The sequence below is a fragment of the Typopeltis vanoorti genome, chromosome 22 (assembly GCF_054136105.1).
Source record: "Typopeltis vanoorti isolate ZY-2024b chromosome 22, IOZ_Tvanoo_1.0, whole genome shotgun sequence".
Classification (NCBI taxonomy): domain Eukaryota; kingdom Metazoa; phylum Arthropoda; class Arachnida; order Uropygi; family Thelyphonidae; genus Typopeltis; species Typopeltis vanoorti.
The window spans coordinates 81,616,144-81,629,095 of record NC_143570.1 but is presented as its reverse complement, the minus strand read 5'-3'; the positions used below and the strand labels follow the sequence as shown (position 1 = coordinate 81,629,095).

Below are 12,952 nucleotides of genomic sequence, written 5' to 3'. Positions count from 1 at the left end.
TCGAGCAAAAGAAGGAGTAGCCATAGTATTCAACACAAAATACGAGGCTAATCTTCTTGAATGGCAGTCAGTCTCAAGTAGAGTAATGTGGGCAAGTATGAGAATGGGGAACTGGACAATGAGACTTATTTGTGCCTATGGTCCCACAGAAGGTTCTACTAAGGTAGAAGTGGAGGAATTTTTTGAGGCTTTAGAAAAAGCAACTGACACAATGAAAAATGAAAAGTTGGTCCTTGTTGGGGATCTAAATAGCAGAGTAGGAAATGATTGTGAGACATACAAAAATATTTTGGTAAAATTTGGAGAAAAGAGCAAAGCTAATAATAATGGCAAATATCTGTTGGATTTCTGCTCAGGACATGGACTGGTTATTATTAACACCATGTTCCAACATAAAAATGTGCACAAATTTACGGGGAGAGAAGAGGCTAGGAATAAGAAAAGTCTCATTGACTACGTTATTGTTGATAGTGATGTTTTCTCCCTGGTGCAGGACACCAGAGTGTACAGAGGATTTGAAATTGGAAGTGATCACTATTTAGTCTTGAGCAGGATAAAATTGAATTTCATATTGAAAAGAATAACATATAAGAAAATTTTAAAGCGAATAAAAGTTGAGCAGCTCTCAGACGTGAACTGTAGACTAAAATACACAAAGATTATTGAAGAAAAAATGAAAGATATTGAGAACAGGAATCAAACCTTGGAGATTCAGTGGCAAACTCTGAAGAAAACACTGATTGATTCAGCCAGAGAGGCATGTGGTGAAGTTGTCTGCAAGGATAGAAAAATTAGAACTCCATGGTGGATATGGGAAGTTAAAGAAGCAGTGAAAGAAAAGAAGGAAACATATCAAAAGTTCCTGGCAAATAAATCAGCTTGTGCTCTTAGAGAATATAGAGACAAATGTAAGAAAGCTAAGCACTGTGTAAAACTAGCTAAACAAAACTCATGGGAGGACTTTGGCAAGAATATAGAAAATAAATATCAAGAAGGTGCAAAATATTCTGGAGGTTGTTGAAGCTTAGGAATGTAGGAAAGAGTGCTGTAAAAAGAGTTAGAGATGATAAAGGCGACATGAAAATGGGAGAAAAAGATATCCTTGAAGTATGGAGTAATTACTTTGAAAAACTGCTAAATGAAAGACGCAGTGATGACAGTACAGTGGTAAAAACCACTGACCAGGCATGCAGTCAGGAATACATATCCATACTTGAAGTAGAAAAAGAAATCAAAGGCTTGAAATGTGGAAAGGCAGCAGGAGTAGATGATATTCGACCAGAAATGCTGAATTATGGTGGTATAAGAGTCTTACAGTGGCTGCACTGCATAGTTCAGAAACACTGGACAGAGGGTCGAATTCCCGATGATTGGAGTAGAGCTCTCATAGTACCCATATATAAAAAGGGAAATAAAACTGAATGTGAGAATTACAGAGGTATTTCCTTACTGAGTGCTCCTGACAAGATCTATGCAAGTATACTTAAGAAACGGTTGAGAAGAATTGGGGAAGAAAAGCTGGGTGAAGAACAAGCTGGATTCGTGCCAAATAGAGGCTGTCAGGATCAGATCTTCATTTACGACAAATAGTCGAGAAAGCATGGGGATATAACAAAGATCTGTATTTAAGTTTTGTCGATTTGGAAAAGGCATATGACAAGGTGCCAAGAGAGCAGCTATTCAAAATGCTACAGTTATATGGTGTCAACGGGGCATTATATCAAGCAATACTTAGTCTCTATTTGAGTTGTAAGTCAGTAATTAGAATTGAAAGAAGTACAGGAAGATGATTTAATGTTAAATCTGGTGTGAGACAAGGATGTACATTATCCCCTCTGTTATTCATTATCTATATGGATCACGTTATGAAGGAAAGTGGTATTAAACATGATATCAAAATTGGAGATGTTAATGTCAGCTCTTTGCTTTATGCGGACGATGTTATACTTCTAAATAAATCCACTACAAGTCTGCAAGATTCCCTGACTAAATTGAATAACTGTTGTAATAGATGTGGTATGAAGGTCAGCATTAAAAAGACAAAGACAATGAAAACAGGCAGAATCATTAAAAATGTCAACTATGTTGTGAATGGAGAACCTGTGGAACAAGTAAAACATTTCAGCTACTTAGGCACGATTTTTAGTGAAGATGGTAAATTAAATATAGAAATAGACAACAGAATCAGCAGAGCTGGTATGGTGGAAGTCAATTGAATAAATTCATATGGAATAAGAGAGAAATTAGTCAGACCACTAAATTAGCTGTATTCAAGACAGTGTTCAAACCAGTTTTAACTTATGGATCTTAGAGCTGTGTCAGAAGTAAAACACTTGACCGGAGACTAGAGACTGCAGATATGAGAGTTCTGAGAAAGATTATAGGCATGAACAGATGTCAACAATGGCAATATCAAAATAAAAACAAGGATATTAGGAAATTACTTGACATTGTCAGCATCCAGGAATGCATTAGCAGAGCTAATCTCAGGTTGTATGGTCACTTAAACAGAATGGGCGAAGAAAGAATAGCAAACCAAGTGTTCTCTGCCAGGTTGGCAGCAAAACGACCCAGAGGAAGATCAAGATATTGGTGGATTGATACGGTACAAAGTGCCTTAGATGATAGAAATATAAGATCTGATAATGTTGGAGTCTTGACAAGTAACAGACTGATTTGGAGGAAAATTGTAGATAGGAAGTTAGTAATGATGTAATTTTTTTCATGTAGTACTATCATCTGTACACCCCTTTAGGGTACGTGGCAGGAATTTGATGATGAATGTATTTCCTACGATAAAGAGCCAAGAGGTAGTAAATCCCGTATTATTTTACAGCTGGATACGAAACTCGGAGATTGAAATCTAAGAGTTTCATACCGAAGAACTATCGGCGAGTCCAAGCATATGTCATCACTTGGGTAGTACAACACTAGGGCAACTCGGAGCAAAGGTGGAGCAAGCGCCGTCACTATCCTTAATATTTTCTCATAATGTAAAACGCAGCTCCTAGGAGATATATTACTGTTTTACATTATGAGGAGAGGTCACTATCCAGACCGGTTTCGACCCTTATTGAGGTCTCATCAGCGAGTAGGTAGAGTTGGAACATCAAGGTTTAGGTGAACTGAACTTACATATACCCCTACTAACGAATTGCCAGACTGATGTACTCATATATTATTCTTGCTACGATAAAGAGCCAAGAGGCTATTTTTCCGGCGACATAAATTAAGTTAAGGGGGATAGTAAATCCCATATTATTTTACAGCTGGGTACGAAACTCGGAGATCGAAATCTAAGAGTTTCATGCCGAAGAACTAATGGCAAGTCGAAGTGTAAGTCATCACTTGGGTAGTGCAAAGGTGGAGCAAGATCTTTCACTATCCTTAATATTTTCTCATAATTTAAAATGCAGCTCCTAGGAGATGTATTACTGTTTTACATTATGAGGAGAGCCACTTCCCACGTAATATGGGATTTACTATCCCACTTAACTTAATTTATGTAAACATAAAAATAACATCTTGGCTCTTTATCGTAGTAAGAATAATATGAGTACACTGGTCTGGCAATTCGTTAGCAGGGATATACAGGGTGTTCGGGATAAATTTGACATATTTATAATTAATTATATTTTCCCGTAAGTTACATGTATTAACACACACTTCTCTTCATTTAAAAGTTTGGACCCTTCTTCATTCATATACAAGATGTCAGAAAGGATGGATAGCTGGAACCCACCTGAATCATGGAAGAGAATAACTTGTATCATGATGATTCGTGCCCGCCATCAAAATAAGGATATTACGACTGCTGCCCAATGCTCCCTGAATACAGTAAAAACAATCAGGCATGAACTAGAGACTTGCAATGGTGACTACGAGGATGTAGCAAGAAGAAAGATCCCTAGCAGACGATCTGATTGCGTTCGTACAGCAGAATTCCTCGCAAATCTGCAGGAACAGGTGTTGAAGAACCCTGGTATTGGAATTCGGGCTTTGTTCGTGGAGTTGCTAACTGTAGTCAAGCCCTGGATAACAAGGGTAGCCAATGGTAGGCCGTATGTATGGCAGCAGGATTCGGCCCCTTGCCACACCTCTGGGAAAAGTCAAAAATGGTTGTCTGAAAATTTCTACGACTTCACCAGTCCAAATGTTTGGCCTCCAAACTCCCCAGACCTTAACCCCATGGATTATTTTGTATGGGGCGCAGTTGAAAAAGACACCAATCGCACTTCTAGTAATACAAAAGCCCAGTTAATGGATAAAATTAAAACAGTTTTTGCGGCCCTTCCCAGGGAGACTGTAGCATCAGCTTGTTCGAGGTTCCGAAGCAGAATTGAAGCTGTGATCGATGCTAATGGTGGTTATTTTGATTAAATCTTGTTGATAGTATTGTAATTAACTCTGCCTGTAATGTTTTTTTGTCAATTCATTAAATTTAATAGATACAAAGAAGATTTTCTTTTTCCTTACGAAACTGTCAAATTTATCCCGAACACCCTGTATGTAAGTTCAGTTCACTTAAACCTTGATATTCCAGGTCTACTACTCGCTGATGAGACCTCAATAAGGGTCAAAACCGGTCTGGATAGTGAACTCTCCTCATAATGTAAAACAGTAATACCTCTCCTAGGAGCTGCGTTTTACATTATGAGAAAATATTAAGGATAGTGACAGAGCTTGCTCCACATTTGCTCCGAGTTGGCCTAGTGTTGTACTACCCAAGTGATGACTTACGCTTGGACTTGCCGATAGTTTTCTTCGGCATGAAACTCTTAGATTTCGATCTCTGAGTTTCGTACCCGGCTGTAAAATAATGCGGGATTTACTATCCCACTTAACTTAGGTAATGTATTTCTTTGTCACTAGCAACTGGTTCAGTAGGTCTTTAACAACACCCAACTATGTATTTGACCTTGTTAGATTCTACCACACACACACACACCAGATAGCTTGAAACTCATTGCAACATGAAAACTGTTACTAGTATTGTAGTCATAGTCCTCAACCCTAAAAAGATTCAAGTCATCCAATATCATTAGCAGCACACATAAACATTTTTCTCGCTTCAACAGTTATATCCAAATTATTATTCCTAACATCATCATCATCATCAAATTCCTGCCATGTACCCTCAAGGGGTGTACAGGATACGATAGTACCACATGAAAAAAATTACATCATTATTAATTTCCTATCTACAATTTTCCTCCAAATCAGTCTGTTACTTGTCAAGACTCCAACATTATCAGATCTTATATTTCTGTCGTCTAAGGCACTTTGTACCGTATCAATCCACCTATATCTTGGTCTTCCTCCAGGTCCTTTTGCTGCCAACCTGGCAGAGAACACTTGTTTTGCTAATCTTTCCTCGCCCATTCTGTTTAACTGACCATACCACCTGAGATTAGCTCTGCTAACGCATTCCTGGATGCTGACAATGTCAAGTTCATTCTTAATATCCTCGTTTTTAATATGATATTGCCATTGATGCCATCTGTTCATGCTTATAATCTTTCTCAGAACTCTCATATCTGTGGTCTCTAGTCTTTGGTCAAGTGTTTTACTTCTGACCCAGCTCTCAGATCCATAAGTTAAAACTGGTTTGAACACTGTCTTGTATACAGCTAATTTAGTGTTCCGACTAATTTCTCTCTTATTCCATATGAATTTATTCAATTGGCTTCCCACCATACCAGCTTTGCTGATTCTGTTGTCTATTTCTATATTTAATTTACCATCTTCAGTAAAAATCGTGCCTAAATAGCTGAAATGTTTTACTTGTTCCACAGGTTCTCCATTCACAACACAGTTGACATTTTCAATGATTCTACGTATTTTCATTGTCTTTGTCTTTTTATTGCTGACCTTCATACCATATCTATTACAACAGCTATTCAATTTAGTCAGAGAATCTTGCAGACTTGTAGCGGATTTATTTAGAAGTATAACATCATCTGCATAAAGCAAAGAGCTCATATTAACATCTCCAATTTTGATGTCATGTTTAATACCACTTTCCTTCATAATGTGATCCATATACATAATGAATAACAGAGGGGATAATGTACACCCTTGTCTCACACTAGATTTAACATTAAACCATCTTCCTGTACTTCCTTCAATTCTAACTGCTGACTTACAACTCATATAAAGACTAAGTATTGCTTGATATAATGCCCCATTGACACCATATAACTCCAGCGTATTGAATAACTTCTCTCTTGGCACCTTTTCATATGCCTTTTCCAAATCGACATAACTTAAATACAGATCTTTGTTATTTTCCCAAGCTTTCTCGACTATTTGTCGTAAAGTGAAGATCTGATCCTGACAGCCTCTATTTGGCCTGAATCCAGCTTGTTCTTCACCAAGCTTTTCTTCCACAATTCTTCTCAACCGTTTCTCAAGTATACTTGAATAGATCTTGCCAGGAGCACTCAGTATGGAAATACCTCTGTAATTCTCACATTCAGTTTTATTTCCCTTTTTATATATGGGTACTATGAGAGCCCTACTCCAATCATCGGGAATTCGTCCATCTGTCCAGGCTTTCTGAACTATGCAGTGCAGCCACTGTAAGACTCTTATACCACCATACTTCAGCATTTCTGGTCGAATATCATCTACTCCTGCTGCCTTTCCACATTTCAAGCCTTTGATGGCTTTTTCTACTTCAAGTATGGATATGTATTCCTGACTGCATGCCTGGTCAGTGATTTTTACCACTGTACTGTCATCACTGCTTGTTTCATTTAGCAGTTTTTCAAAGTAATTACTCCATACTTCAAGGATATCTTTTTCTCCCGTTTTCATGTCACCTTTATCATCTCTAATTTCTTTTACAGCACTCTTTCCTCCATTCCTAAGCTTCTTCAACAACCTCCAGAATATTTTGCCACCTTCTTGATATTTATTTTCTATATTCTTGCTAAAGTCCTCCCATGACTTTTGTTTAGCTAGTTTTACACAGTGTTTAGCATTCTTGCATTTGTCTCTGTATTCTCTAAGAGCACAAGCTGACTTATTTGACAGGAACTTTTGATATGCTTTCTTCTTTTCCTTCACTGCCTCTTTAACTTCCTGTGTCCACCAGGGAGTTCTGAATTTTTTTATCCTTGCAGACAACCTCACCACATGCCTCTCTGGCAGAATCAATCAGTGTTTTCTTCAGAGTTTGCCACTGAATCTCCAAGGTTTGATTCCTGTTCTCAAATTCTTTCATTTTTTCTTCAATAATCTTTGTGTATTTTAGTCTACAGTTCACATCTGAGAGCTGCTCAACATTTATTTGCTTTAAAACTTTCTTATATGTTATTCTTTTCAATATGAAATTCAATTTTATCCTGCTCAAGACTAAATAGTGATCACTTCCAATTTCAAATCCTCTGTACACTCTGGTGTCCTGCACCAGGGAGAAAACATCACTATCAACAATAACGTAGTCAATGAGACTTTTCTTATTCCTAGCCTCTTCTCTCCATGTAAATTTGTGCACATTTTTATGTTGGAACATGGTGTTAGTAATAACCAGTCCTGAGCAGAAATCCAACAGATATTTGCCATTATTATTAGCTTTGCTCTTTTCTCCAAATTTTCCCAAAATATTTTTGTATGTCTCACAATCATTTCCTACTCTGCTATTTAGATCCCCAACAAGGACCAACTTTTCATTTTTCATTGTGTCAGTTGCTTTTTCTAAAGCCTCAAAAAATTCCTCCACTTCTACCTTAGTAGAACCTTCTGTGGGACCATAGGCACAAATAAGTCTCATTGTCCAGTTCCCCATTCTCATACTTGCCCACATTACTCTACTTGAGACTGACTGCCATTCAAGAAGATTAGCCTAATATTTTGTGTTGAATACTATCGCTACTCCTTCTTTTGCTCGATTGTCATTGCCTGAATATAACATTTTGTATTTATTGCTCAGAAAGATCTCACCAGTTTTTTTGGTCTTTTTTGTTTCAGTCACCCCTATTATGTCAAACTGGTACTTATCTAATTCCTCAGCTAGCTCCATTTCTTTGCCATTCAGGCTTCTTACGTTGATAGTACCGATCTTTAACTCTGGTGATGTTGAGTTGGGGTGTGTTTTCAGATTTGTTCCAGTAGCTGACTTTTTGCTGTTCGCCCTGGTTTCCTGGCGAAAACAATGGGGGGCCTTGTTTTACGGGCGACGCCCCAGCGGGTATGAAATTTTGTCATGTTGTACCATCATTTATTTTGGTTTAACCAATAAGAACACAATTTGGTCGGCTAAATCCCAAATTGCCAGCCCATCCTCGTTTGTTCAGTATCCAAATAGATACCCAACAGGGTGCACCACGAGAAGGTGAGGATTGGACATTAGGTCAGAAGCCCTGGTCGGTTCTCCGCATTCCTTTATAGGCTATGTGGAGGTCTCCTCTCAGTTATACAGCTTTGACCCTTAAACACCCCTTTCCAAATTATTATTCCTATCTAAATTATCCAAATTATTATTGAAATAACCCTTATCCAAATTATTATTCCTAAGTTTTCTAAATTTGCATCAAATACAAAGACTTATACTCTTAACACTGACATTTGATTGGATTTAGCACAAAAACATACCAGTCAAATTATCATATTATTATATGCTGCTCATCTACAGTTCTGCAGGTTCTTGACTGTATGTCATGGTTGATGGCTTTCTTTCTTTAGATTTTCCCACCAATGTTAATGATTAACCTTTACTCACAAAATAATCTCTTGACATTTCGACCTTCACATTAAGGTTGTCATCTGGAGTATACACAAATACAAAGAAACAAGGTACGTTACAATCTACATAGTATGCCAAAGTTACATTAATTTGGTCAATCATTAAAAACTACTGGCCTGACCTCTGGTGGGAAAAAACCCTTACTTCATCAAAGCTAGAGTCCTGTTGTTATTATCATCTTTTTAGTTAAAATCATTGAGATATATTAAGCTAGAATGCAACATTTTCTCATATAATTATTCATATTAGTTCACATATGAATTAGAATAAAAACAGTACGTATGGTGGCCAATAAGAGCTGAAATCATTGCTTTAAATTTTAAAATAAGGGTTTGCTGGAAAACTTGAACTGAAGTGGGCTGAATGTGCATCATCAAAATTCTTGGGATTTTTTTATGCCATCATTATTGTTAAGATTAGGATGGTAGATAAAAATTTCAGACTTAAATTTGCATTCATACCAGGTTTTTGTGTGATGTAAAGAACTGTCACTTTTCCAATCAACTTGGTGTAGGGTGTTAAGAGTATGATCTGAGAGGCCTGCATCACCAAAATTGTTAAAATTAATGTGTCGTTTGTTCTTTTTTATAGATAAGAATTGTACATTCAGTTTCACCACTATAAGGCAAATTACAGGTATAATGGATGCAGTACACTTCAGAGCTAATGGACGGAGAGGATCCTTAAAGGAGTTGAATATGCTTTTTAATTTTATAGGTGCTTTAAAAGTAGCATTAAGATTATAATGGTGTAGAATTCTATTAATTTCATCTGATAATCCTTTAATGTATGGAATAGCTATGGTTTTACTGTCATCTATATTATATGCATTTTTTTATCAAGTTTTATGAACTTTATTGATGGCATTTTTACTATGGCCATTATTTATAAATGTATTGCTGATAATTTGTAATTCTTGTTTAAGACCGCTTGTTCATTAGAGCAAATTGTTATATCTGTGTTTTTGAGGGTGTTAATGACTCCAAGTTTTTATGAAGGGTGGTAATAAGAGTTAGCATGTATATATTGGATAGTAAGTGTAGGCTTGTGGTAGGGATGAACTTTGACCAGTGTATCCAGGAAAGGAAGTGAGTTCTAATTTTCAATTTCAGTAGTAAATGTATCCATTCATGTTGTTTGTTCAGGTGGCTGAGGAAAGTGTTTAAAGTTTGGTGGCCGTGTAGACAATAATGAAACATATCTTAACGTATCTAAGCCAGACCTGGAGGTTTCAAAGTAAAGCAATCTAGAGCATGTTGCTCAAAAGCTTCCACATAAAAATTAGCAATTGGGTGGATAGTGGTGAGCAGCTGTATCTTCTTTTTGTCAGTAAAAATTGTTCTGCCACACAAAGTAACAAGAACATAGTATATGGGAAAAGAGAGCTTAATATAGTTCAATAATTTTTAATCAAATAGATTATAATAATAATAACAGGACTCTAGCCTTGATGTAGTAAGTTTTGTCATAGGTTAGGCCAGTAGTTATAATGGTTGACCAAATTAATGTAACTTTGGCATACTATGTAGATTGAAATGTAGCTTGTTTCTTTGTATGTGTACACACACACACACATATGAGAGGTGTTCAAAAAAAGACCAAAATTTTTAAATAGTGTGCTGACCAGGTGCAGAGAGTGCGCTATGGCTACTGAACATACCTAGTAGCAGATTTTGACAACAAACTGCCATTTGCCCCATTCTGCTATGAGCATTAGTCATTGAGTTACATCCACTGAAGTGAGCACAAGCTCTTCATCAGCTTAGTGACAAAGTGATGACAATGAAAGAGCTTGAAGAATAATGTGTGTGTGTGTGTTAAATTTTGCTGCAAACTTGGTAAAAATTTTACAGAGACATTTCAGTTGTTTAACCAAGCATACAGGGAGGACTATGAGCCAAGTGCAATGCCATGAGTGGTTTAAGTGTTTTGAAAAGAACGTTGGTTGGCAAAGATCCCAGGCCAAAGAGTTTGTGCTGTGATTCGTGGAAATTGTCATTTAACTGTCCGAGAAGTTGCTGATGAAGTGGCATAGGATCTTGCCATCAAATTTTGACTGAAAACTTCAGATGCGTCATGTCATCACAAAATTTGTGCCCCATTTGTTGACTGGCGATCAGAAAGATATGGGAAAATATCAGACATCCGTTGTGCCTCATCCACCCTTTTCTCCGGACAGCCCCAGCAGACGTTTTCCTGTTTCCCAAACTTTAAACCACTTTGAAAGAACGTCGTTTCCAAATCATAGAAGATATTCAGGAAAATATGATAAGAGAGCTGTGTGCCATCGCAGAATCGCCAGTAGAGGGGACTACATTTGAAGCAGACAATGTTTAAAATGTTGTAAAATGAGCAATAAAGTTTTTAAGGAAAGGTTTTTTTTAAGCATCCCTTGTATATGTATACTCCAGATGATGACCTTAATGTGAAGCTTGAAACATCGAGTGATTATTTTGGTTTATATATTATTAAACTGAAATTACTATAGCACAGTGGTTGTTTCCCTAATTTGCTTTATTAAACTTGTGATTGAACTGGAAATTTGTGGTGTGCACATGCATACACACACTTGTATTTCTTCTTTTGATATCTTCCTGCTTACTAATTTTAGGATAGCTTGCTTTCTCATTTGAGGTAAAAAAAAACCCAAAAAAACTATTATTGTTAAGTATAGTTTCTGGGAAATTCCCATGCTACTCCTCTTAAACACTATTAATATAATTAACGGCTATTTTAGCCTGTTTTTGTTTAGGAGTGTCCCTTATATTTAATACATTGGCTAACATAACTCAAAAAGGGGGTATATATATATATATATATATTTGAGGGCATTATGGGCGAGTATAGAAAGCAATTATGGCAGAATAAAAAATGTGGAAAAATTTGTACATACCTTGTTTTTGGTTTAAAGATGCCTTCTAAATCCAAGCTCTTGCTGAAAGGTTGTATGTAAATAGGGGGGGGGAGAACATGGGGATGTGCTTGAGACACGGGAAATAAGTTTGAAAACCTGGGTTACTATTAATAATATATATATAAATATATATATTATTTTGTTGTGGGGAGAGGGGGGAAAACGAAGGGGAAGGGTATCCTTATGTGGAAACTGGGGCAAGGGTTTATGGGGGTGTGGACCGTTTCAGTCATCGTCTGACCATCGTCGGAACTTTGTGGGAATGACTGTAGGGCTATGTCAAGGCTGCAAGTTGCATCTGTAAGATGCAACTTTGGTGTCTCAAGCACATCCCCATTTACATACAACCTTTCAGCAAGAGCTTGGATTTAGAAGGCATCTTTAAACCAAAAACAAGGTATGTACAAATTTTTCCACATTTTTTATTCTGCCATAATTGCTTTCTATACTCACCCATAATGCCCTAAAAAAAAAAAAAAATATATATATATATATATATATATATATATACCCCCTTTTTGAGTTATGTTAGCCAATGTATTAAATATAAGGGACACTCTTAAACAAAAACAGGCTAAAATAGCCGTTAATTATATTAACTATTATTGCATTTTTTTATTAATTTAAATATTGTTTGGAAACTGGTGGCAATTTCAGCATCATTAAGCAAATCCTGAATATGTTTATAGTGGGTTATAATTTTTTCAAAATGTTGATATGGGTAGCAAAGCATTTTTCTTCTTCACCTGTAGAGTTCAGAACAAATGCTGTGATTTTTACATTATTAGAGGCAGAGTGAAAGAGCATATGCCATATAGAACAAAATGTTTCCATTTTTCCAATAGCTAAGAAGCTAAAATTTTGTTTACAGATTACTTTTCGTGTTAACCAATGTAGAAAATTTGAAAATGCAAAACTGAGTTTTTAAGTAGTCTCAAAAAATTTTCAGTTACACCTGTATCTTGAGCAACTTTTGCTACAAGGGGCTTCAACACGTGTGTTTAGGATGATAGTAAAAGTTGTTCATGCTTTCAGTGCAAGCATTGTTTTGGCATAGATTAAAGTATCATCCTTCACTATCAAAACCTGTTTCTATTAAAAGCTTATTCTTCTGAGTTTTTCTATGATATATCTGGTTAATAGTTTGGTTGGATAACATGTAACCCAATGCTGTGTTAGTTATGCATAAAAATTTTACAGTGACCACAGCATAAATTTACATTATCTATAAATAATATAAAATAAAACAATGAAAATTCTATTGAGGGATTTCTTAATTGACTATTTTG

The 12,952-nt window shown here is 36.3% G+C and overlaps 1 protein-coding gene across 1 annotated transcript in view; it reads left to right on the top strand.

Annotated features, from left to right (window-relative positions):
* Positions 1-11,232, top strand: part of Nt5a (5' nucleotidase A) — a 49,137-nt gene extending 37,905 nt beyond the window's left edge. Inside the window, exon 3 of the transcript XR_016550229.1 lies at positions 9,341-11,232. The gene's annotated coding sequence lies outside the window, so the exon portion shown is untranslated. The remainder of the gene's footprint in view (positions 1-9,340) is intronic.
* The last annotated feature ends 1,720 nt before the right edge of the window (positions 11,233-12,952 follow it).